The sequence below is a fragment of the Mirounga angustirostris genome, unplaced genomic scaffold (assembly GCF_029215605.1).
Source record: "Mirounga angustirostris isolate CCGP_5_RB_7025 unplaced genomic scaffold, mMirAng1.0.hap1 SCAF_1, whole genome shotgun sequence".
Classification (NCBI taxonomy): domain Eukaryota; kingdom Metazoa; phylum Chordata; class Mammalia; order Carnivora; family Phocidae; genus Mirounga; species Mirounga angustirostris.
Window position 1 is genome coordinate 133,789,309 of NW_026991709.1, and position 24,133 is coordinate 133,813,441.

Here is a 24,133-nt window from a genome sequence, read left to right on the forward strand (position 1 = left end):
TTTATAGAAAGGACAACTGAATCCCTTAGTAATTATTGAGGGTCACATACCAAATTAACAATAGCAATATTCACACACAGACATCTAGTATAACACCACAAAACACTTCTTGTTCTCAACAACTAGTGCACATTTGAAACTATCTGAACTGTTGGACTTTGCTCAGGTTATAAGGTCACAAAACAGAATAGGTGCACTGTTTTATCTAACTTATTTATCGTCCATCAGTGTGACCTGATATTTGTATTGTTAAATGACTCTTAAGTTTAGATTTGTCTAAATGATTCCTCCTTTTTAAGCAGGAAATGTCCTTAAAATTGGAAGAGCAGTTGGAAAATTAATTGATAAGAAAACAATTAAGGCAGCGAGTCCTTTATGTAAGTGTTTCTGTGTGTGTGCGCATCATCGGAGTGTATGTGGGTCTATGTGTTAGCTACTAGATTTTATTATGCGTCATCAGCAGCTCTTAAGGAAAAAAAGAACTGTTTACAATTCTGCAGGGTCTTGAGGGAAGGACATAGTAGGAATCAATTAGCCAAGGTAGTAATCCTTTCTAGCCACTGCTTTAGAGATGTGCTTGCTTAATAAAAGTCTCTGTCTATCTTAGAGTTAATATATGCACATTGTTAAAAAAATCACAAAATATAAAAAAGTTCATAGTTATAAGTTTCCCTCCTGTTCCTTGTCCTCTATCTGCCAAAGCCCCTCATCCTTAGTTAATCACTCTTCTTAATTTCTGACATATCCAGATTTTCAGAGTTTCAAAAAATGTACATAAAAGCCATAAAATTTTATTTCTTTCCTCCTCCCATTTACACAAAAGGTAACATATTACAGACAGCCTTTCATAGCTTGTTTTCATCACACAACAAAGGTTATTGGTGATCTTCCTTTAGCAGGATATAGAGAGCTCCCTTCCAGCGGCATGGTACTTCATTGTTTAGTATTTTTCAAATTTTGACATGCATCAGAATCGCCTGCAGGACTTGTTAAAATACAGATTACTGAGTTCTTTTTCTTTTTTTTTAAATTTTATTTTATTATGTTATGTTAATCACCATACATCATTAGTTTTTGATGTAATGATCCATGATTCATTGTTTTCGTATAACACCCAGTGCTCCATGCAGCATGTGCCCTCCTTAATACCCATCACGGGCTAAGCCATCCCCCCACCCCCCTCCCCTCTAAAACCCTCAGTTTGTTTCTCAGAGTCCATAGTCTCTCATGGTTCATCTCTCCCTCTGATTTCCCCCCTTCATTTTTCCCTTCCTTCTCCTAATGTCCTCCATGCTATTCCTTATGTTCCACAAATAAGTGAAACCATATGATAATTGACTTTCTCTGCTTGACTTATTTCACTTAGCATAATCTCCTCCAGTCCCATCCATGTTGATGTGAAAGTTGGGTATTCATCCTTTCTGATGTCTGAGTAATATTCCATGGTATATATGGACCACATCTTCTTTATCCATTCATCTATTGAAGGGCATCTCGGCTCTTTCCACAGTTTGGCTATTGTGGACATTGCTGCTATGAACATTGGGGTGCATATGGCCTTTCTTTTCACTACATCTGTGTCTTTGGGGTAAATACCCAGTAGTGCAATTGCTGGGTCATAGGGTAGCTCTATTTTTAATTTTCTGAGGCACCTCCACACTGTTTTCCAAAGTGGCTGTACAAACTTGCATTCCCACCAACAGATACTGAGTTCTATCCCCAAGTCTTATTCAAGAAGTCTGATGTGGGATCTGATAATTTGCATTTCTGGTAAATTCCCAGGAGATGCTGATGTTGCTGTCTGGGGACCATAGTTTGAAAATCAGTGTTCTAGATGTACCATAATATATGTAGTCTGGGCAGAAAAGGATTTTTCCAACCTTTCACTGTTACAAACTATCCAGCAATGAATATTCCTGTTCATATATCATTTCATACAGGTGTAGGTATTTCTGTAAGATGAATTTCTAAAAGTGAATTTTCTGGTTTGAGGGTTATAGAAATTTATAATTTTGGTATGTAGTGCCAAATTTGTGGTGGTTCCAATTTATGTACTAGTAGTATATGAAAGTGCCTATTACACCATACCAAAAAAGTCCATTATAAAACTTGTTTGTTTTTTGCCAGTCTGATAGGCAAAAAACAGTTTTAATTTACATTTATCTTTTCAAAACATAAGGACCATATGTACTTCTTCTGAAATTTACTTTCTTGAGTAAGTTATCTAATCATCTAGACCTCAGTTTCTTTATCTATAAAAATGGGAATATTAGTAATTCTTGGGGATTACCCAGCCCAAACTGCTGACCCCAAAAACTTTATTTTTGATCCTAAGTAATCAATTAAATTCCATGTTATTCCATCACAAAGTTTTGTTCATTTGCCCATTTATTTATTCATGGAATAATTATTTAGTGTATACAATATGCTAAGAATGGGGCATGAAGAAGTGAAAACCTTATCTTCAAGGAATTCACTGTATACTAGGGAAGATCAGCATGTAAAAGATTATGTTACGATAAAATAATGTCTGTACTGAAGGTCCTTACAAAACCGAAGAGGCACATCATGGCAAGAAACTCTAATGCTCCTTGGGGGAATTGGGGAAAGTTTTGTGTATAAGGTGCATTGAACTGACACTTGATGAAAAAGAGTTTGCCAGATGGATGAGTGGGAGGGTGTCCCAAGAGAAGAATAGTCTATGCAAAACCAAAGAGGTATGAGAAAATATAGGTATTAATGAACTATAGTAGTGTTAATGCTTAAAGAGTAGGAAAGGAAGAGGGACCACTCTGATTTTCTAGTTCACCTTTATGTTGGGAGAAGGACCTCAAACCCTTTAAATTGGCTCATTTTTGAACCCCAGACTCTCATATGAAGGTTTTCCTCATATTTCTAGTAACCAATTTTCTCTCTTTTAGTTCTCTCATCTGGTTCTCTTTTGACCATGGCATTTATGGTTTGGATTCTTCTTTGTTTCAAATGAAGATTTATCTGAGGCCTTGCTGCATGAGCTTGCCAATTTAATGTTCCATCTATTTCCACATAATTCTTAATGAGAGAGTCAGAGGTTAATAGAAAAATAACATAGAGGGAATATGTCTTAGGCTATAACTTTAAGGGTACATGTTCTCAAGGACTGTTTGTGGAAATGGCGAGATGCTCAAACATATTACTGAGTAAACAGAGAGAGGATGCGGAATGTCTTAAAGATATAACAAGTGTTATTTCTGTTCTTTTTCCTACATAAACTTATCAATCCATCCATCCATCCATCCAACCATCCATCCATCCATCCATCCATCCATCTCTCCGTCTATCCATCCAATTTATTTGGCTCTGCAGCTTTGTCTTTTAAAGGTAATGTATTCGATATATTTCTACATCACTAAAACTCTCCATAGACACCCGTTTTAGGCTGTCATTGGCTACCATCCATGGCACCATTGGGTGGATGGTCCACAATTTGGCTGTTTATTCTATTATTAGACATTTGGGTTTGTGCATTTTTTCCCCTAATAAGCAGTGATAAAAGAAATAAACTAAATTATTAATAGAGTTTATCTTGTATAGCAGGATAACGGCAAAGATCTTTGTATAAAAAATGTTTAAAAAAAAAAAACAAGCCAGGTGTAAGAAAGATGTTTTGGCTGCCATAGCAATCATAATAATGGCAACAGTAAGTGTTCACATCAGTTCAGCGTTATTGGACCTGGCATTGTGTGAAGATTGAGAGTCTAGTGTGTTTTGTATTTTGGGCTGCTTAGTTCTCCAAAAACCACACAATGATGCCTGTGTTGTTATCAGTCCTTTTGGACACATACAGAGACGTTTTATGTTTTAATAGAAAGCTATAGCATACCTTTTTGGGTTATCAGATTCTGATGGTTCCTTATCTTTGAGCTATTTTGTAGCTCTTTGTAAGTTGCAGATAGATACAAACTCTGTCTTCAGTAGAGATTTAATTAACTTCTCTCACTGTTACCTACCTGTAAAGTAGACTAATATCTTGTCATTTTTCATAAATTGTCAACCCTTACCAAATTTTTAGTTCTTCTAGTTTCCTTCAATATGTGACTACAACCCTGTAAACTGATGTTTCTCATTTTCCCCTCTCCCTTCTGACATAACATCACCAAGACCTAAAAACCTGACTGCCCAGATTCTTATCAGCCGAGTAGCCTGGCCTTTCCCCCAGGATCTGAAGAAGCCTGACGATTTGATACACCTTGAAAGACTCATCCCTCTAGCAGACCATGCATAGGCTGGATTTCTCCCTGGATGAGCCACTAAAGATGGCTACTAAGGAAGGGCCACTAAGGAAGTCTGGCTAAACACTCAGGTCATGAACACCCTTATATGTGAGTAGCCAAGACTGTGGGCACCACTGTCAAGAGCATTGAAATATTAACTTCAAGAAACTCAATGAGCAGTGCTACAAAATTGAAATAATTCCATGTATCAATCTCTTGGAATCCACTGGGCAAGAACCTTCAGGGGTCAGCTCTTTACTCCAATAGAATATTTTATACTAATATTGTTCTTTTCCTTTCTAGGCACCCCTCTTTTAACATGCCTGTAAGAGGATCCTAAAACAAATGGCCTTTGCCACCACCTTGCAATAAATGGCTCAACCATTTTTGCAGGAACAATAGATAACAGCCTTTAGGAGGCGGTTGCTTAGACCCTGCTTCACTCCACTCAGGAGGTTTATGATTGCATTTGTGTTGTTCAGCTATGAATGATATTCATTCACCTTGAACAAAAGGGCAGACAGGCAGTGTTGAACTTTACCTGAGCCCTGTGCTCCTGGAAAATAGTGAGGCTAAGAAATCTCTCTACCATTTTGTATTCTGGGAAATGGCTTACTGCAAAGAACCAGCCTTCCCCATATGACTTAGATGAGACTAAAGGATGAATCCTTTGTTTATTCAGGCCATATGCAGATCCTTCAAATCCTCATTCTTTATCTCATGAATGATTAACTAGAATATTTGTCCCCATTGACCAAACTGAAGAAAATGCCCAACCACTTGACTTGACCAAACTTTAGTGAGAGTTCTCTCCTTCTTCTAGGCTCCTGAACTCTGGTACCTCCTTGAGCATTGGAATGTAGAAAAACCTCTCCTTCCTTAATACACCCTCCCCCAAATCAGCTGACCTCAGGGTTATTCTGTGGTTAACTGCCCAGTCAGGCTAACCACTCATCCTATTTTCTCACAACCTTTTTTTTTTTTTTTTTTTTAAGCATTATTTACTCCTCCCTCTAAAAGGAAAGCCCTTTCTGCCAGACTTTGGAGATGCTTGCAGATATGACAGTCATAACACAGAAGTTTTCAGTTCCTTTGGGGAAATACCAAGGAGTAAGATTGCTAGATCATATGTTAAGAGTATGTTTAGTTTTGTAAGAAAGTGCCAAATTGTTTTCCAAAGTGACCGTACCATTTTAACTCCCACCAGCTGTGAATGAGAATTCCTGCTGCTCCACATCCTCATCAGTATTTGGTGTTGTCAGTGTTTTGGAATTTGGTCAGTTTAGTATGTTTGTACTGGTATCTATCTCATTGTTGTTTTGTTTTGCAAATGTATGATGTGGAACATCTTTTCATACACTTGTTTGCCATCTGTATATCCTCTTTGGTGAAGCGTCTGTTGAGGTGTTTGGCCCATTTTAAAAAATAGGGTTGTTTGTTTTTTGTTGTTGAGTTTTAAGGGTTCTTTGTGTATTTTGGACAGCAGCTCTTTATCAGATATGTCTCTTGAAAACATTTTTTTCCCAGTCTGTCACTTGTCTTTTCGTTCTCTTGGTGGAGTTTTTACTTGGCAGACATTTTCAGAAAAAAAATTGTGAAAGATTTTAAAATTGTTTAACCCCCCATCTCTCCTAAAAAAATTACCAAATGTTCTGTTAGTGTACTCTTCTGAGTTGTCTATGTCTTTCACTGGCTTTGCATTAATTTATAACTTTGTAAAATTCAGAAAACTGATAATAATCATGACTCTTCTTCCTAGAAATGCAAATGAATTGTGACCAAAATGTAACTGGTTATTGCCCTGATCTCTTGGCCTCTTTCTATAAATTTAGTTCAGCATTTCTTCCTGTCTGTGTAGGTGTAGTTCTCTGAATTATCCTTTGAACTGGTTGTAACATCTTACTGGTTTCCTCATTAATTAATGCATTACATAAAATCTTTGACACATGTTCATTTTTTATTCATTTGTATGAGAGTCATGATTGTACCTTTAAAAAAAAACAACGTTATCCTTTAACAGATAGAGATGTTGGTATAATGTAGGTGACATAGCTAGTGGAGACTTGTCGCACAAGACTTGAACCACAGAGCATATGCTTTACTCCCCATGTTATGCTTAGAAGCTAAAAGATAAAATGAAGAAGCAAAAGCATGTTGCCTATTGAAACCAATGTGCTAATGGTTAAAGCCATTGTTTCCTATGGGGAACTCAAATTGAACAGATAAATTCATTTAGGAAGACTTGGAAAACCTACATTTTGCCGAGAATAGGTTCCGCCAAAAGGCATCTCCTAGCATTTGGGAATCAGAGCAATTAGCAGAGAAATCAGGCTGCTCTGCTGGGCTTAAGGACATTTCCTAACAAAGCCTACTCTGAGTATGGAATTTTTAATTAACATTTTGAGAGAGTGGTCACATGGGGTAGTGTGCCCAGGGTGCTGTGGCAGTTGCTTTGTTTGAGTGAAGTCCCTTAGTGTTAACAGTTGGGTATCTGCAGATTAAGTGCAGACAATACTTGGACAGACAATTGAAAAAGTAATTTTTTGATTCTTTCCCCAGCCGCTGCTGAGAGATTAGCTGGGATGTTATCCAGGTTCTTTCACTGTAGCTGATAAAACTTTATGAGAGCAGCATGTGAGTTTCTACATTATTGTTGATTAGCTGGGAAACGAATCTGGAGACACTGTTGTACTCCTTTTATGGGTTGTGCGTCAACTAGTCTAGCCTTTGCTTGCTGGACAGTGGCTCCTGTTGGGAGGAAACATATTACTAAAGATAGACAAAGAAACCTATACAAAACAGTTATTCTAGTCTCTCTGGCATCCATTCCTATTTCCCATTTCAACCCACTTTGTGGCCATCACAATCTACATCTCCTGTATTGGGCTGTGGGATAGGTAATGCCATTCACAGTTATTTGTGTTTCCTTGCTACAAAGAGTGGTCAAGGTGGGAATTACTGACCTGGGCGGAAGGCAGTCTATAGATGATATTGCCTTGGCTAAAGTGATTGTTCAGGAATGTCCAATTAGAGTAAAGTTTAGGGGTTTTGTTCAATTGTTGTTGAAAACTATCATCTCATACCCTGGATGTGTTTGAGAAAGAAACTGTAGCTCCACTTTCTGCTAACAGTACTCTTATGTTCATAAGAAAAGCCACCCTGAAGATCAAGTGGATACAAAGAGGAATGCCTAAAGAATCACAGAAAAACAAAACCAAAGCGTTAATGAAATTCCACATAAAACCACTCAATCTCTGAACTTTTCAGTGACTTGAACTTGGAAATTCCCCTAATTGTTTGAATAACTCTAATTTGGGTTTTCTGTCACTCACAATGAAGGATTCCTACTGCCAAAATGGGATTTTTTGTGGTCCCTGAAGCTTCCTGCTCTTCCCACAGAGCTGTATTAAGGGTGCAGAGGGGATTTTGGATCATGACTTTGGCTCGAGTCTCATCTTTGGTGGAGGAGCTGGGATTATGCTCGCTAATATCCTCCGGGAGCTCTAAGAATCTCTTCCACCTTGCAAGCTCTTCTTCTTCCCTAGCCCTAGCAGTTAGAGGTACAATTCTTGACTGGCTTTCTGTGACCTTCCAAGGAAGTGAAAATTCTCAGGAGAGAATGGAATTGACCCCAATTAGGAAAAGCTGGAGAACTCTGGACAGATAATCAAGGGATTTTCTCTGGAAAGCACAATTTTTTATTTGTGTATATTTAAGACTAGGGGAGTCTTAATGCCTGACTCCCCTACCAGTTCTGTAAGCTTCCTAAAGAGCAGGAACTGTGTTTGTTTTAGATTTTATTCATTTATTTATTTATTTACTTATTTATTTGACAGAGAGAGAGAGAGAACAGGAAGGGGGAGTGGCAGGCAGAGGGAGAAGGAGAAGCAGGGAGACTGACATGGGGCTCGATTCCAGGACCCTGGGAACATGACCTGAGCCGAAGGCAGATGCTTAACCGACTGAGCTACCCAGGCGTCCCTTCATGTTTGTTTTATACACTATCCCCAGTGCCTAACATGGTGTCTGGCCCCTAGGAAACATTTAATAGTTATTGGTTAATTTAGAAGGACAAGCAGATGAACAGGAGTCAAGTTGTGCATAGGTTTGGTAGGTTTCTTTTCATACTCTACCAGTAAGGGATTTTCATTTCAGAACTCATGAATATAGATAATTATAGATTTCAGGGCTTATCTAAAATAAGCTTCCTGGAAATTTTATCCCCTCACCCACTTCTTTTTTTAGCCTTTTCTTCTAAATTCAAAAGAAACCCATAATCTGAATTTCTCTAAGAAGAACATTATTTCATTTTTAATCTTTGAACAAGAGTTAGGTTGATGAAATATCTATAGGCCATGTGTAAATAAGTGAATAACATGTATATACCTGAAGAACTATGCCACCTTGATTTTTTAAAATCGTGAAACAACTTGCTGAGTCAAGGTCCATGTATTTGAACTGCCTACAAGCTTTTGGTATTACTACTTCAGTTACAAATAGCTAAATATGGTAAAGATTGAAAAAAAGAACACCACTGTTAGTTCCTTTTCTTTGCTAGAAGACATTAGTTGAAATATTAACTTTTTCCTTACCTAAAAGGACAGAGACCACGAATCCAATTCTTATAACTTCCAAGGAAGATTAGATAAGAACCGTTCAATTACAGGTTGCTTATTTATCTAATTCTCGTGGCAGGATTTGCTTTTGGTGAAACAAATCACCTGTTGAAGGAGGAAAAAAAGCCATTTAAGTGATTAAAATCTACTTCAGCTCATTTCCTCTTTAACCTATTTGTAAGCCAGCAAGAGCTGATAATTGTAATGAATAGTTCTAATGGGAAGCTTTAGTTGACATTTGGATCTCATTAGACTTTGAAAAACTTCTGCCATCTTGTTCTTTTTGAGCTCTTTTGCTGGGAGTACAGTTTTCAAGGTAGGCTTCAGTGCATGGAGTTTAGTGCATAAGCTCTGAAGCTTCAGAATTTTGGATCCAGCTTTGCCATTACCAACTGTGCGAATCTGGACAATTCTTAGTTTTTTTGAAACTCAGTGTTTACAGTTATGAAATGATTTTTATGATAGATTGTGATGATAATTAAATGAGCTAATATAAAGTACAGAGTTTACAAGTGCAAAATGCTTAACAATGTCTGGCATATGGTAAGCACATATTAACAGGTAGTGCTCATTAATAAGAAGCTCTGAAACAAAAAAGCTAACTGGATGAAGAGGGGGTGCTAGAAAAACAAAGATTAGTTTCCTTTTTATAATTAACTTATCAGTTGCTAGGAAATTTACCAGACAAGTAATAGACATTTGCTCTATTTCAAGAAAGTACTAGAAACAGACATCTTTTCAAGTTCTGGTACCAAACAGCTTCTGTATTACATGTACCATCCATTTGGATTTCTTTTTTAAAGGATATCTTATCTTAGGGGTCAGAGTGTATAATATTTCTTGAATAGGAACATCTTAGTCCCAGTGGAGAATTAAAATCAGTTAATGTGAATGTCAACCTTTCCTCTTGGTATATATCATTTAAAGGTGAAGAAAGTGTAAAATGGAGAAAAGTGACTGCAGGACCTGGTGCATGTAGATGGTGTAAGAAAATGTATGAGAATGAAAAAGAGAAAGATTAGTAGCTTCTTGATACAGAGCATATATATATGTATATATAAGGGGGAAATCATTTATCATTGTTATTTTGTTGGCATGTCATAATCACAATTTTTACCCTTTTTTGAGGCTGTAGAATATGAAAAATAGTCTTAGACAAATAAGTCAACTCTTGATTTTCTGTGCAGGGAGATAGCAGGGTTTGTAAGCTGACTTAGGTATATATTAGAAATTTTTGTTGTGTGTATGTGAGGGGAACAGTTGGTTTACAGTCTCAAAATATTTTGTTCAGGCTAACCTTAAAATTAATTTGCATTTTGAACACACATCAATTGTTTCTGCTTCTAGGAAGACCATTTAAGGCCAATTTAGATGGATTTAAAAGTATGCAAGTAACTTGTAGTGTAAATAGTCTATATGCAAAGAGAAATAATAGGGAGTACCTGTTTTTATTTCTTCAGTACTATGCTTTGAGTTTAGATTTAATCTCTTGTTTACAGTGGAAAGCTGAGGAATTTTTCCCTAGTCCAGAAGTGGTTTCGCCTGGAGATAAAAATAGCCACATGTCACTGAAAGAACAGTTTGGTATCTCTGCTCTCACTTTAAAAATGTTTCATAATTTCTAACAATGTTCTGATTAGACATAACAGAATCCTGTTGTAGAACGTGAGGAAACATCCTGATCAGAAATAAAATTCTGAGCAGTCGAGGCAAGAGGTGGGGCCTCAGAATTTGACACTTTTGTATTTCTCCTACTTTGTAATTTCTTTTTATTTCACCTACATTGTGCTTTAAGCTATCATTTCTGTCTTGATGGCAAGCCTTGTCTTTATCAACCTTTCTTTATCCAGGCTGTCTCAGGACCAGTTTCTAAAATAGCCTCCTGAATACCATCATCTTACTTCTCTGGGGGAGGGAGGATGGAACAAAAACAGAAGAAAGCACAAAGCTTCTTATTAGTTTCTTTGTTAAACTAGAGTTAAAACTGAGAAGGCATTTACTGTTATAATTCAAATTTCTGGGTCTTCAATCTACTCAAATAGGTGTGTTTCCATTTGGGGGAGTCCCCTCTTACCATCTTCCTCCTGGGAAATAAAATCATTTTGTTCCTGCTGAATCTATATTGTCAAAGAGTTTGCAAAATGTAGGTATATTGTGTATACTGGAGGTTGTTTTTGCTTTTTGTGCTTGTGTTCAGTGTATTCTGTTGGGAGATATTATGAGGGCTGGAGAGAGAGAGAGATAGGGATTAGGTGGTGTCTGTAGTTTTCATAAACAGCTGGGGCTATGAGCAGAAACTCTTTAAACTGCACATTCAAAAGTAGCATCTGGGAACAACAGAGCTCCAGGGACCCTGGAAGAGGTGAAGTAGGAGAGCTTGTCAGGCTTCTTGTAGTTTTAACTCCAGACCTTAAGAACAGAATTAACCAATGAAGAGTCATGAGATCTCCTTTAGTGTCCCAGAAAACACAGCTAATAGGATTTCGGCCTGAATGAAAAGCATGTGTGGACTGTGATTGAAGAAGCAGGGGTTGGCGATGACATAAATGAGCTTGAGAGTAGTGGTTTTCAAAATGTGGTCTTCAGACCATCAGTATCAGCATTACCTGGGAATTTGTTAGAAATGCAAATTCTTGGTCCCCAACCTAAACCTACTGGATCAGAAACTGGGGGTGGGGCCCAGAAATCTATGGTTCAAGGAGTCTTCCAGGTGATTCTGATGTATGTTAAAATTTGAGAACCATTATTTTAGGGCACTGGGGTCACTTTTCTTTGCTGAGTTACCTTAATGAGGAGGTGATTTTCATCTGCTCATTCCCACAACTGATTACTCCAGGCTTATGAATGAATAAATGTGTGGATAGCAGATCCAAAAAGTGACGATAGAACTTGGAAGGGCTTTGCATTTCATTTTTCTAAGCCCTGAAGTGACCCCTTTTTAGGTGCTCTATTTCTTCCCAAGGCTTAGCTGCCTCAGTCTCTATGACTCTTGGCAGATGCCCTCACTTGTTATTTCACTGTGGAACTGAGCTGCCCCAAATGGTAGCCACTAAATTTAAATTATTTAAATTTAAATGGAAATTAAATTAATTTAAATTTAAATTAAAATGAAATAAAATTTAAAATTTAATTCCTCAGTCACAATAGCTATATTTCAACCGTTTAGCCTCCACATGTGGCTAGGGGCTACTGTATTGGACAATACAAATATTGAACACCTTCATTTCTCTAATACTAAACTTGTAAACCTATGAGTAGTTTGCCACTTTCTGTGGCGTAAATACGCCTACTGTGACTAATTTCAAGCTACCAGCACGTCACTGAACATGGAGTTAGTTGCAAAGAGATACACACAATTAAGGTGAGAGACAAAGTGAATTGGTTCCTTGTCACTGGTTTTATGGGAGAAATTCTTCCCTGATGGCAAAAAATGCTGATTCTCTTCTTTACATTCTAATTTCATTTTACAATGAGACCGGCTTTCTAAGAACACAATATTAATAGTATATACTAAAAGTGGCCAATACCTCGGAGACCTTAACTCTATTTTAGGTATAAGGTGGAAATATACAATATACAATTTAACTTTAAACATCTTTTACATGTCAATAGGGAAAACTGCTCAAAGTGAATCGGGACCAGTGTCTTACAGTGGCACTAAACCATACAAAAAAAGAAAAAAATAAATAAACCTAAGCCAGGGGCGCCTGGGTGGCTCAGTCGTTAAGCGTCTGCCTTCAGCTCAGGTCATGATCCCAGGGTCCTGGGATCGAGCCCCGCATCGGGCTCCCTGCTTGGTGGGAAGCCTACTTCTACCTCTCCCGCTCCCCCTGCTTGTGTTCCCTCTCTCGCTGTGTCTCTCTCTATCACATAAATAAAATCTTAAAAAAAAAAATAAAAATAAAAAATAAACCTAAGCCATACAAGATGTTAAGGTGCATATGTCCTAGTCTGAATTTTATAATGAGTCAACAGTGGAGCTTCATTGATTATTCTATTAAGTGGAAGTGTTTATAGTCCTGTCTGGTTGTGGATAGTAAGCCAAATAGTAATGACTTGTTTCTTGATAGAAAATGAAAGGATTGTCTTTGATGTCATGAATGACTTGCAAATATGCTGTTAAAGGTGAGCAGTGTACTAACCTCTTAAAATATTTGCCATTTTTAAAGTGCTTAGAAATGCTTTTTGAAAGATGGAAAAATTTTCTTTTAATTCAAGTTAAATAAACCCCAATTGATATGCAGCCAGGCCTAGTTTTTAAGTATATAGTCAGATTTGGCAAAGACCTTTTTTTTTTTTGACCAGGGCATTATCTAATCTGTGTGTGTGTGTGGTGACAGTGGAGGTTTATGGTCTTGAATGATGCTCTTGCATCACTAAGCTAACAACTCATCTGTTAAATAGAAGTAGATTTTAGTCCATGGATTTCACACCCCAAATACTTGGAAATGAGAAAGCAAAATCATTCTTATCCTATTTTCTTTACTGAAAAGGAAAATCCCTCAAGTCTGAATGCCTCTGTTACTAAAACTGTTTGTTAGTTGTGATAATCATAATTGGATGAGAATTATTAGTTAAACTGATAACCTCATTGAATCCATTTATTTCTGCAGAAAGGTTATACACATGTGTGTCAGACTGGGTCCTTTTTAGGACCTTGGGAGTCTGCTATTCTGATGCTGGTCCAGCTAAAGCTGGCTGTCCTTGAATGACAGTTGCTAAAATTTCAATCAATAAATGGTGTCCAAATGTCGGAGAGAGTGGTGAGAAGCAGGGACAGGTTGACACAGTGTGCAGGATTCGATTCTGGGCAGTCAGAGTTTAAGTTTGACTTAGGGAAGAAATAAGTCAGCATCTTTAATCCCCAAACATTATACACCATCTAGTCAGTAGACTTAGCAGAGGTCAGGCAATCAATATGGTTGGCATTAGCAGAGATAGGCTATGGGAGACGGTTTTACTCCTTGCAATTGTTTTTTAGATTACAGTATACAAAAAGGTAGGCAAACTGTCAGGTGGAGTAAAAAATAACTTGTATGACAGTGAAATGAGCAGATCATTGGTCAAAGGGATAAATTAAGAGATTCTGTGAAATTGGGAAGTAATGGAGGGATCCCAGATGGCTTCCTCATTTGTCTCTGTTAAGGGTTTAATATTTTGAATGTGCACGTATCCTTTGGGAAAAATTGGGCTGCCTGGTATATCATCAATCCAGCAAGATGGAAATACCAGGAGAAACATAGTATGGTTCATCATGTTGTTACTCTAATCTTGACTTAAACTAGAAAAAAACAAAAACAAAAACAAAAAACAAGAGTAAGCTTTTGCCCTTGTTATTTGCAAGATCACTTGGAGCATAGTAAAGGAAAGATAATTAGTGAAAATATTAGATTCTCCTGTTAAGTTACATTTATAAATCTGTAAACTGAGGGAAAGGGGTCATCTATTTTCCATTTATATATTCTTTCTAGACAGGTAGCAGAACAGTTATGGAATGGAAAAAGATGAATAAGAAACTGAGAAGGAAGGAAAAATGACTTGGTTAAAAACCTAGTCATTTGAGAACTGAATAGTCATTATATGAATATATTCAAATAAGAGAATCCATCAAGGCCATTCAAAAGTCAGAAGGCAAGAGATAAAACAAAACAAAAAGAGTTCTTAGTTCCTTCTTACAACTAAAAAAATTTTCAGATATTACGTGTATTTTGATTTTCACCCAGAAAGACTCCTATTGCAATTGATCAAGAAATTAACCTATGACACCCTAATTTTTAAAATCTTATTTCACCACACATTTCTAAAATTAAAAAAAATTAGATGTATATTTTTTTGACCAGAGATTGTGAGATAGTAGGAGACAAAATCAGAGACATTTTCCTGCTTTTTCTTAAGTTCTAGATTGCTCTAGAATGAAGTTGGGACCAGGTATCAATGAGAAATTGATGGTCTTAAGTGGTAATTTATGTCAGATCCAAAGGCTCTGATATACTATCTTCAGTTAGCTGGAGTGTTCCAGATCTCACAGGTAGAAAAGTTATCCCCAAGGTTTAGGAATTTACTTTTTATTTAATCTTACTAGGACAATCTAGAGAGCACTGTTTGCAGTTCATCCACTGAGAAGAGTATATGTGAAGAAAGAGTACCCTGGGAATGTGGAGTTACCCAGTGGAATTTATTGATTTTCTGGGCCTGTAGTAGATTCTGGTCATGGCTCCAAGTCTTTAACCCATTCCTGTATCTACACCTTTTGCCCTGAGACTGCATTTCTTCCAATGCAGAGTCTACTTTCCTTGAATCTGGACCAGTCCTGTGAATTGCTTTGGCCAATGAAATGCAGGAGAAGTGACAGCGCCCTATATCTGAGCCTGGGTCTAAAAAGGCACTGTGTTGGGGCCCCTGGATGGCTCAGTCATTAGGCGTCTGCCTTCTGGGGTCGAGCCCCATGTTGGGCTGCCTGCTCAGTGGGGAGCCTGCTCCTCACTCTCCAGCTCCCCGCTGCTTGTGTTCCCTCTCTCACTGTCTCTCTCTGTCAAATAAATACATAAAATTTTAAAAAATAAATAAATAAAATTTTTAAAAAGGCACTGTGTTTCTGCCATGAGAAAAATATTGGCCTACCTGGCTGGGTGATGAGAGACACAGTCACATCAGCCCCAGACTTATGAGAGAGCCCAGGTGATACCAAAGCAAGGCTGTTCTGGTTGACAATCTCAAGACACCAGAGCAATAAATGCTCGAAGCTGGATGTCCTCGATGTTTTGTGGTGGTTATACAGCATTATTGTGACAGAGGATAACTAATATAAGGCACAAATTTCCAGATAGACTGAAAGTAGGGAGTTCTGATTAATCCTTCATGGAACCCTGGATGCTTTATTAAAATAAACAAGAAGACCTTGAAGTAACAAGCTTGCTTAGCTTAATCACTTCCTGGGAGGCATTTATCTAACTGAGTTGATTTGACCTGGGGTCCAAGGTTTCAGCCTTGACTGGTAGTATCCGTATGCAGATGTATTTGTGTCCCTTCAAACCTGACAGATAGACAGGTGTCTAGAAGTTATCAAGTTAATGCTTACACAGGACCTCCTTGCATCAGCATTCTCAAAATTCCATCAAGGAGCTTAGAAGTGGTTTAATAATGGCCACTGACTTATCTGTACTTGCCATCGAGGCAGAATGAGCAAATTTTCCAGTAGAATATAGTTTGTGAATTTAAATACATGTTCTTTTTTTTTTTTGGTCCTGGTATATATGGAATCAATCAGTGTGCCATCCTTTAGAGACTGCCATTCCATTGTCTTCTGGCTTTTACTTCTACTTCTTCCTCTTACTGGAGAAAACAATGGAATTTTGTGAAAGCCCCAGGGGTTTTTGAAACTCAGAGGGACAGGCTTTTACCTCTGAAGAGAAGGGGAATTTGATTGAAAATAGAGGCTACTTATGATTCATTCAGAGGAATTTTTCCTCTCCATCATCTTATTTGCCTAGTGATTTGATCCTATGTGGTTCTTCAGAGCCCACTGTGAGATGATTTGCTTCAGCTGCACTGGATCTTTTTCAAATATTTTCCAAGGACAAACACCCTCCCTACAGGTTTCCTCAGCTGCAATGATTGTCTTGTCTGGGAATTGTATTCTGATTAATTTAACTTTAGCTTCCTTACTGCTTCAGTGGATTCCAAATTTGTCATGGTTTAAAAAATATTCTCTGGGGAAGTTTCATAAAGGAAGTTGGTGAGAACAGGGCTTAGGATTTATTCTGCTGAGCAACCTTTAGAATGTGGCGAGGGGCTGAGAGGCACAGAGAAAAAGGGAGGAATGCCAAATTCTTCCTGATGCATGTTCATAGGTCAGGCATAATTCAGTTCTGCAGAAATTTCAGTGATCATTGTTCTGCATAGAGGTGCTCCATCCAATTGAGGAGAAAGCAGTGAAAACCATGCGATATGTGACTGCAGCCAGCAGGGGGCGGGAGCACCGCAGCCATAAACCACGATCTCTATGGAAGTTGCTTGGACCAAGTATTGCACACTGTTCTGGAGGCCAACTTGTTCTGAACTCAGGGCAAGCCTTTCTTTTTGTAAGATTTTTGCTTTCACTAAGTCTTTTCTGCTGACAGTATAGGCAGTAGATTCTGGATGTCTGGATTTGAAACCCGGCTGCTCCACTTCGTAGCTTTGTCATCTCTATGTACCTCAGTCTTGTCTGAAAAATGGGAAAAGAACAATTGTTGTGGAGATGTGAGGGATGATTGAGCTAACTTACATAATGCATTTGGAACAGTGCCTGGCACTTATTACGTGCCAGATCAATATTAGCTAATAATAGTAGAGCCTTTCCCTTTGCTCTCTACCTTCCTTCCTCCCAGGTCTGATGTAAAAATGAACAAATGTAGCAGTAGGTTATGCAGGCTGATTTCTCTTTATTCTTCAGCACTCATCTCAGAAACACAAAATAAACTGCCAAAAATGCTTATGCTAAGTCTAATAATGAGAAAATATCAAACAAAACCAAACTGAGGGACGTTCTACTCAGTAACTAGATTGCATGCTTCAAAAATGACAAGGTCAGGAAAGACAAAGAAACCGTTCCAGACTGTACAGTACAAAACAGACGCGACACCAGAATGCAGTGTGTGAGCTAGGAATTTATTTTGCTATAAAGTATACGTTAGGACAATTGGTGAAATTTGAATAAGGTCTGTATTAGATCAGTATTAATTTCCTGATTTTGCTAAGTGTAGGCTATGGAGGAGAATGTCCTTGCTTTTAGGAAACACGCACTGGAGTATTTAAGAGTAAAGGGGGCATAATTTCTGTAAGTTACTCTCAAATGGCTTAAAAATGTGTATTTATCTATACATGTATTATATACATGAGAGAGAGTGTATCTGGTATAACATTTAGCACATCCGGATGAAGGGTAAATGAGAATCCTTTGTGCCATTCCTGCAAATTTTTGGAAGCCGGAAACCCCCTGAAAATACAAAAATAAGAAAAAATAGGGACGCCTGGGTGGCTCAGTTGGTTGAGCGATTGCCTTCGGCTCAGGTCATGACCCTGGAATTCCGGGATCGAGTCCCGCATCGGGCTCCCTGCTTGGCAGGGAGTCTGCTTCTCCCTCTGACCCTTCTCCCTCTCATGCTCTCTCTCTATCTCATTCTCTCTCAAATAAATAAATAAAAAAAATCTTTAAAAAAAAATAAATAAAAACCAAAAATAAAAATGAAATCCCTCATCTTAGATGCTTACTTCTCCAAGAAACTTTTCTGATGTTCCGCTGCCCTGACGTGCTTAGGTGAGGTAGATGTTCCTGCCCTGTGCGTCCCTGACCTGTGGTCTCTCCCTGTCACAACAGCCATTACACTGTAACTGCCCGTTTATGTCATTCAACTGTGAGCCCAACCCAGGAAGGCAGGGACCCCGTTTAATCATTCACCTTTGTATCACCTGAGCCTAGCTAATACCTGGCACAGAGAGGAAACTCATTATGGACTTGCTGAGTGATAAAATAGCGGAACTTGGCCTTATTTCCAAGGTTTGATTTTCTAGGGGCTTGCTGTGAATTTTAGGCTTGCTTTTTAGGTTTTGTAGTGGGGATGTAGCACTTCTAGTCAGGAAGCCGAGCTCTGTCATAGTGTTTATGAGGGAGAGTCTCTTCAGTTTATTTATACCTTAGCTGTGATTCCCTAGCTTGGAGATACAGTGAAGATAGAATTGGAACTCTCTGAAAGAAAACCAAATAATCAGTGGACTCTCTTTGTCTAGGCATTTAATTTGAGGGAATGCCACTGTATATGGTCAAAGACAAGTGTGTTTTGTATTTTTTTTTAAGATCTTATTTATTTATTTGACAGAGAGAGCACCAGCAGGGGGAGCTGCAGGCAGAGGGAGAAGCAGACTCCCCGCTGAGCAGGGAGCCTGTTGTTGGGCTCGATCCCAGGACTCTGGGATCTTGACCTGAGCTGAAGGCAAATGCATAAATGACTGAGCCATCCAGGCGCCCTAAGTGTGTTTAGTATTAAAAAACACATTTTCTTAAAATGTAGCCCCTAAATGCAAACCACGATTTCATTTGGTGTGCAATGAGGAAACAGAATCTGAGCTGGGTGTAGAACTGACTGTAAGGGCATTAGTGAGGAATGTGTGTGTGTGTGTGTGTGTTTCCTACTTGTTCCCCTTTTATGGGCAATGTTTGGGATTTTTTTTTTTTAAAGATTTTATTTATTTATTTGACAGAGACAGAGACAGCGAGAGCAGGAACACAAGCAGGGGGAGTGGGAGAGGGAGAAGCAGGCTCCCCGCAGAGCAGGGAGCCCGATGCGGGACTCGATCCCAGGACCCTGGGATCATGACCTGAGCCGAAGGCAGTCGCTTAACCAACTGAGCCACCCAGGCGCCCCAATGTTTGGGATTTTTAAAGGGCAGGTTTGTCTACATATAATAAACTGATGTTAAAATGTAATGTCATAAAGATGCGCCTCACTCCTTTATTTGATTTCCATATTAATTTACTCTCTTCACAGTGTCATTGCAGTCACTGTTTTACCACTATTCATATCTAATATTAACTTTCAAGGTAGGTATTTTGCTATTTGACAAAGATAACAGTGCAATAGATAATCAGCGTTTTTATCTATACTAGAAGCCATAGAAGCCTATCTAGAAAAACTTCAAAAGGGTGCACATGATTCTAGAAAAGAAACTCAACTAGATCGTAAGAAATGTAAAGCCAAGCCAGGTTTCCTGCTGAGGTTCTTTATTTATAACCTGGTGAACTGGGGCTATAGCATGCATCATCTTTAGAAATCTCTCTGAGGAAGAAAAATTGGATGTAGGGGCTCTGGTGAGTATGAATCAATGAGGAAAATCTCTCCAACTCCCCACACCTCAAAAATAATTCCCTCCTGCATCCCACCAATCAGAGATTCATTTGGAATAACCGGTTCTTCTAAAAACTGCTAGGCAAGTTAAGGTGCCTACCACCTTATACTTCAGTGTGAATTGGCTTACTCGGGCATTATGATTGTGTTTCCTCCAACACCTAACTGAGAAGATGAGATAGTTAGTGGTCTCGATTGGAGGGAATTGGAGGAGGAGTAAAGAGCAACTTTAGAGGAGGAGATATTTTGGAAAAGGTGCTGACCAGGGGAAAGTGCTGAAGTGGGTTGCTTAGGAGAGCTGCAAACAGTATCTTAGCTCTTGGAGTTTGGGGAACAGAGGCAGGAAGAGGAGCAGAAGTGGCCAAGGCTCCTGAAAAAAAAGGATGAAGTAGCCAAAACAGATGTTGACCACACAGGAGTGGTGGCAGGAATACTGCTTAGCATGTCACCAAATAACATGTAAGTTATGGTTCTGTAATTGTCTCCTTTGGAGACTTACCTGGCTTGTTTCTCTTGAAGAATGAACTGTCCTTCACATCAATGTTGGTCTTAGAATAAAGTATACCCATGTTACTAATCAATGAACACTTAAACATGTAATGTTCCTGACACTTTTGCCTTGCCTGTTGATACTTATCTAGGATCTTACCACCTGGAACTTAATTTCTCAACAACGTTTGCAGAGTACTTGGACAAAACTAACTTCCACTGAACTTTAAAAATAAAATGAACAAATTCCAGAGCAACCAACTGAATAATTCTGTTATATGAACCATCACTATAAATGGCTCATTTATCTAAATGGCATTCAATCTCACATGGACATTCAGGATTTTTAAGAAAGACAATGGCTATTTCTCCGATCCCTAAAAATCCTATAAGATAGGGCAGCAGGTAGAAAACTTTCATTCTTGTCAAAATCAGTCTTAACTTGAGTGTATCACAGTAACTGTGTATCATTGTCACATTCTTGTCCACTCAGGCAGATGCCTTTGGTCCACTTAGTCAACGTTCTAGAACTAGGACCCTTTGCAGTATAAAATCAACAGCTAAAGAGTAGTAAAGGTCAAAGCTCAAAGGAAGAGGGCGCCTGGCTGGCTCAGTTGGTAGAGCATGTGACTCTAGATCTTGGGGTTGTGAGTTTGAGCCCCACATTGGGTGTAGAGATGACTCAAAAATAAAATCTAAAAAAAATATATAAATAAATAAATTAGGAAGAAAGAAGGCAAGAAATGGCTGGGAGGAACTTGAACTTGCTGAGGGCTTTGTGGGGAGGGAGAGAAAGGGAGAACGTCTGTTGGGAATGAATAATAGGACACAGCAGAGCACATACTCTTGCAGATTTCCTAGTTATTTGTCATCTGCTCTCATATTTTCCCTAATAGTCTCCCAGGATAACTTAGTAGAGGAAATATACTCTTTTGGGGGGAGAAATAAAGGTTTAAATATGGCTGGTAAAAAAAATAAGGCTGGTAAATACATTTATAGGCCAGTTTAGTCTACCTGCCCTGCCATCACCTTTATTCAGGGGCATGTCGTCTCTCCTCTGGACAGTTACGATTGGCCTGGAATTGCTCTTGTTGCCTCACCCCAATCCTTCAGAGTCATCCCGTGCTCTACTACAGGGGAATTTTTCTAAAATGCAAGTATTATTGTTTGACAGCCCTGCTTAAAAGCTTTTGGTGACTTTATATTTTCTGTGGAATATATCTCCAGGTTTATAGCATTAAGAACCTTTGTATTCTATTCCTCCAACCTTATCTCTTATGATGTCCCTTTATTAATTCTAGCTTCACAGAGTTTTTATAATTTATATCTGAGCTTTCTTATACATGCTTGACAAACTGCTACTCTACCTTTCAGAGGCAAAAATCAGGATTTTTTTTTTTTTATCTTTGGAAGCACCCTCCTCATAGCCCCACCTCTTAACTCCAAGAAGTTCCAAGTGAGTATATTCATTAATGTTGCCACTCTACCTAGCATACATATCTAACTGCATTTTATTTACAATCTATTGCAATTGTTTTTGCACTTATCTCCATGGTAGATTTTTACCATCTTCAAGGTTGCTATCTAATTTATTTATTTTTGTAGATGTAACACATGGCTCATAATAGGTGCTTAACAATTGTCTATTGAATCAATGAATAACATGTTCATGCTTAAATCCCAGTATTTAGTAGCTCAATAAGTGAGACTCTGTTTGCCCAGAGTCAGCCCAGCACTGGGGTATGTCCACTGGGAGGTTGGGAAGTGAGGGAACACTGGTTGGAGAGAAGGGTTTGGGTCAATGCAGATGTGGGTTCATTTTTTAGGAGAAAATAAATAATAGCTGGTGGGAGTGTCATTATTACTGAATAGGGAGATATTCACGGTATTATAGAAAAGTAATTATTGTTTGGTTAAGTAAGATGAATGAGAAATATACCATAGTAGAGGTGGCCATGGACAAGTGTTTGGATAGGTATGAAAAACATGGAAATAGAATTAGATATACACGAATTGGTCCACAAGAAAGTGCCTGTTGTGGTCAGCAAGCTGCAGATATGGTGAAGAGCAAGGGGTTCTATGGTTCTGATATTTTGTCAGCTATATTGAGAGGGAGATGAGTGGCATCTGGGATAAGTTTGTGCAGAGAACAAAGACTGTGATCCTATCTTTTTTTTTTTTTTTAGTCTGATCTTATTTATTTGTTAATCTTTAGAAAATCTCATGTTTGACTGGCCTCAGACTTAGAGGTACAAGCTCTCAGGGAAGATAGCCTCTGTCTCTCAGCAATCTGTTCCTGGTGTTTCTTTCTTTTTTTTTTTTTTTTTAAGATTTTATTTATTTATTTGACAGAGAGAGACACAGCGAGAGAGGGAAGACAAGCAGGGGGAGTGGGAGAGGGAGAAGCAGGCTTCCCATGGAGCAGGGAGCCTGATGTGGGGCTCGATCCCAGGACCCTGGGTTCATGACCTGAGCCGAAAGCATGGCGCTTAATGACTGAGCCACCCAGGTGCCCCCCTGGCGTTTTTCTTTGGTCTCCTTCATTGTCTTGGCCAGAAGTTTAGCCTATTCTGCAGCCTCTTCCTTATTTTTCTTAGTACACCATTTCTTCAGAGCAATACACCATTGTTTGTGTTGGAGGGCACAAGATGCTGAGTCTTGGGCGCTTTGGTTCTAGGTTACTTACCTTCTTCATTCGGGGGCATTCTCACAACAGACGGGCAGACATCATCTTCTTTAGAGAGACTGAAAAGCTTGTGGGTTCTGCTAGCTCTTTTGGAACCCCAGGCGATGAGGCACAGTAATATCAGTAAGTCCAGGAATGTTCTTTCCAACTCCCCCCTTTTTTTTACAATGACCAGATTGACAAACTGAGATTGGCATTCACAATGTAACCCCAGATTTGCGCCTTCTCTCTCCAGTCCTCCTTGGTCTGTAGCAGGAATGCCCCTCACTCAGCAGCAGGTGGACACGGCCATGGGTCAGGATAGCCTGCTTCGTGGAGAAGCCTTGTTTGTCATCGCCGCCACTGATTCGGACCACGTAACCCTTCCATTCTTCACCCACGGCAGCAGCAGCAGCAGCTTCTGTGGCCTTACGCTTCTCATAAAAGCTACAAAGTTGGCATTCATCGTCCACTTCAATGAATTTCTGGCAACCAGTAGCTGGGAAAGAGATGTTCAGCTCCATCCTGAAGCAGGCTACCGCTTCCCAGAAGCCACAAAAAAGAGCGAATGTGATCCTATATTTTACTGCATCAGGACTCTCCTCCCCCAAATCTGAGGAACCTTCCCACTCTATGCAGCAATGCCTCAGTGACGATCAGCAATAAAGGTTCATGAATTTTCTATTTATTGGTGCTGTAGCAGCTGCTACAGTTAGAAGCTCAAAGCTTGGTACCTCAGCTGTATACAACTTTCTGACCCAGGGGGTAGCTTTTCTAAAAAATATTTTATAATGAAAATTTTCTAACACACAAAATAGAGAGATTTTACCCATGTACCTATGACCTAGTTTTAACAAATATCAACATTTTGTGGTCTTTTACTGACATATTTTAAAGCAAATTCTAGACACATATTGCTTTAGACATCAGTATATCATTATGCATCTCTAACTGATAAGGATATTAAAAATAATATAGCCCCCAAGCCATTATCATATCCAGGGTTGCTTTTAATATGTGCAAGGGACTGGCTCCCTTCCTTTCAGCCCCTCCCACTCCTCTATCAGCTGTGCATACAGTTCCCCCTTATGCCAGAGCATAAGACCCTCCCCCCTATCTTTCTGAGAGAGGAACCAACCACTGTAGCCACCTCCTTGTGCCAGCAGAGTTTCCCATTTGCAAAATACCATCTGTGATGAATGAAGTTTCCTGGCCTTTGCCTTTGTC

General features: G+C 38.9%; 1 pseudogene; it reads right to left on the reverse strand.

Moving 5' to 3' along the window:
* Positions 1–22,919: 22,919 nt before the first annotated feature.
* On the reverse strand, positions 22,920–23,430 carry LOC135362266 (small ribosomal subunit protein eS6-like; annotated as a pseudogene).
* Between the last annotated feature and the right edge of the window lie 703 nt (positions 23,431–24,133).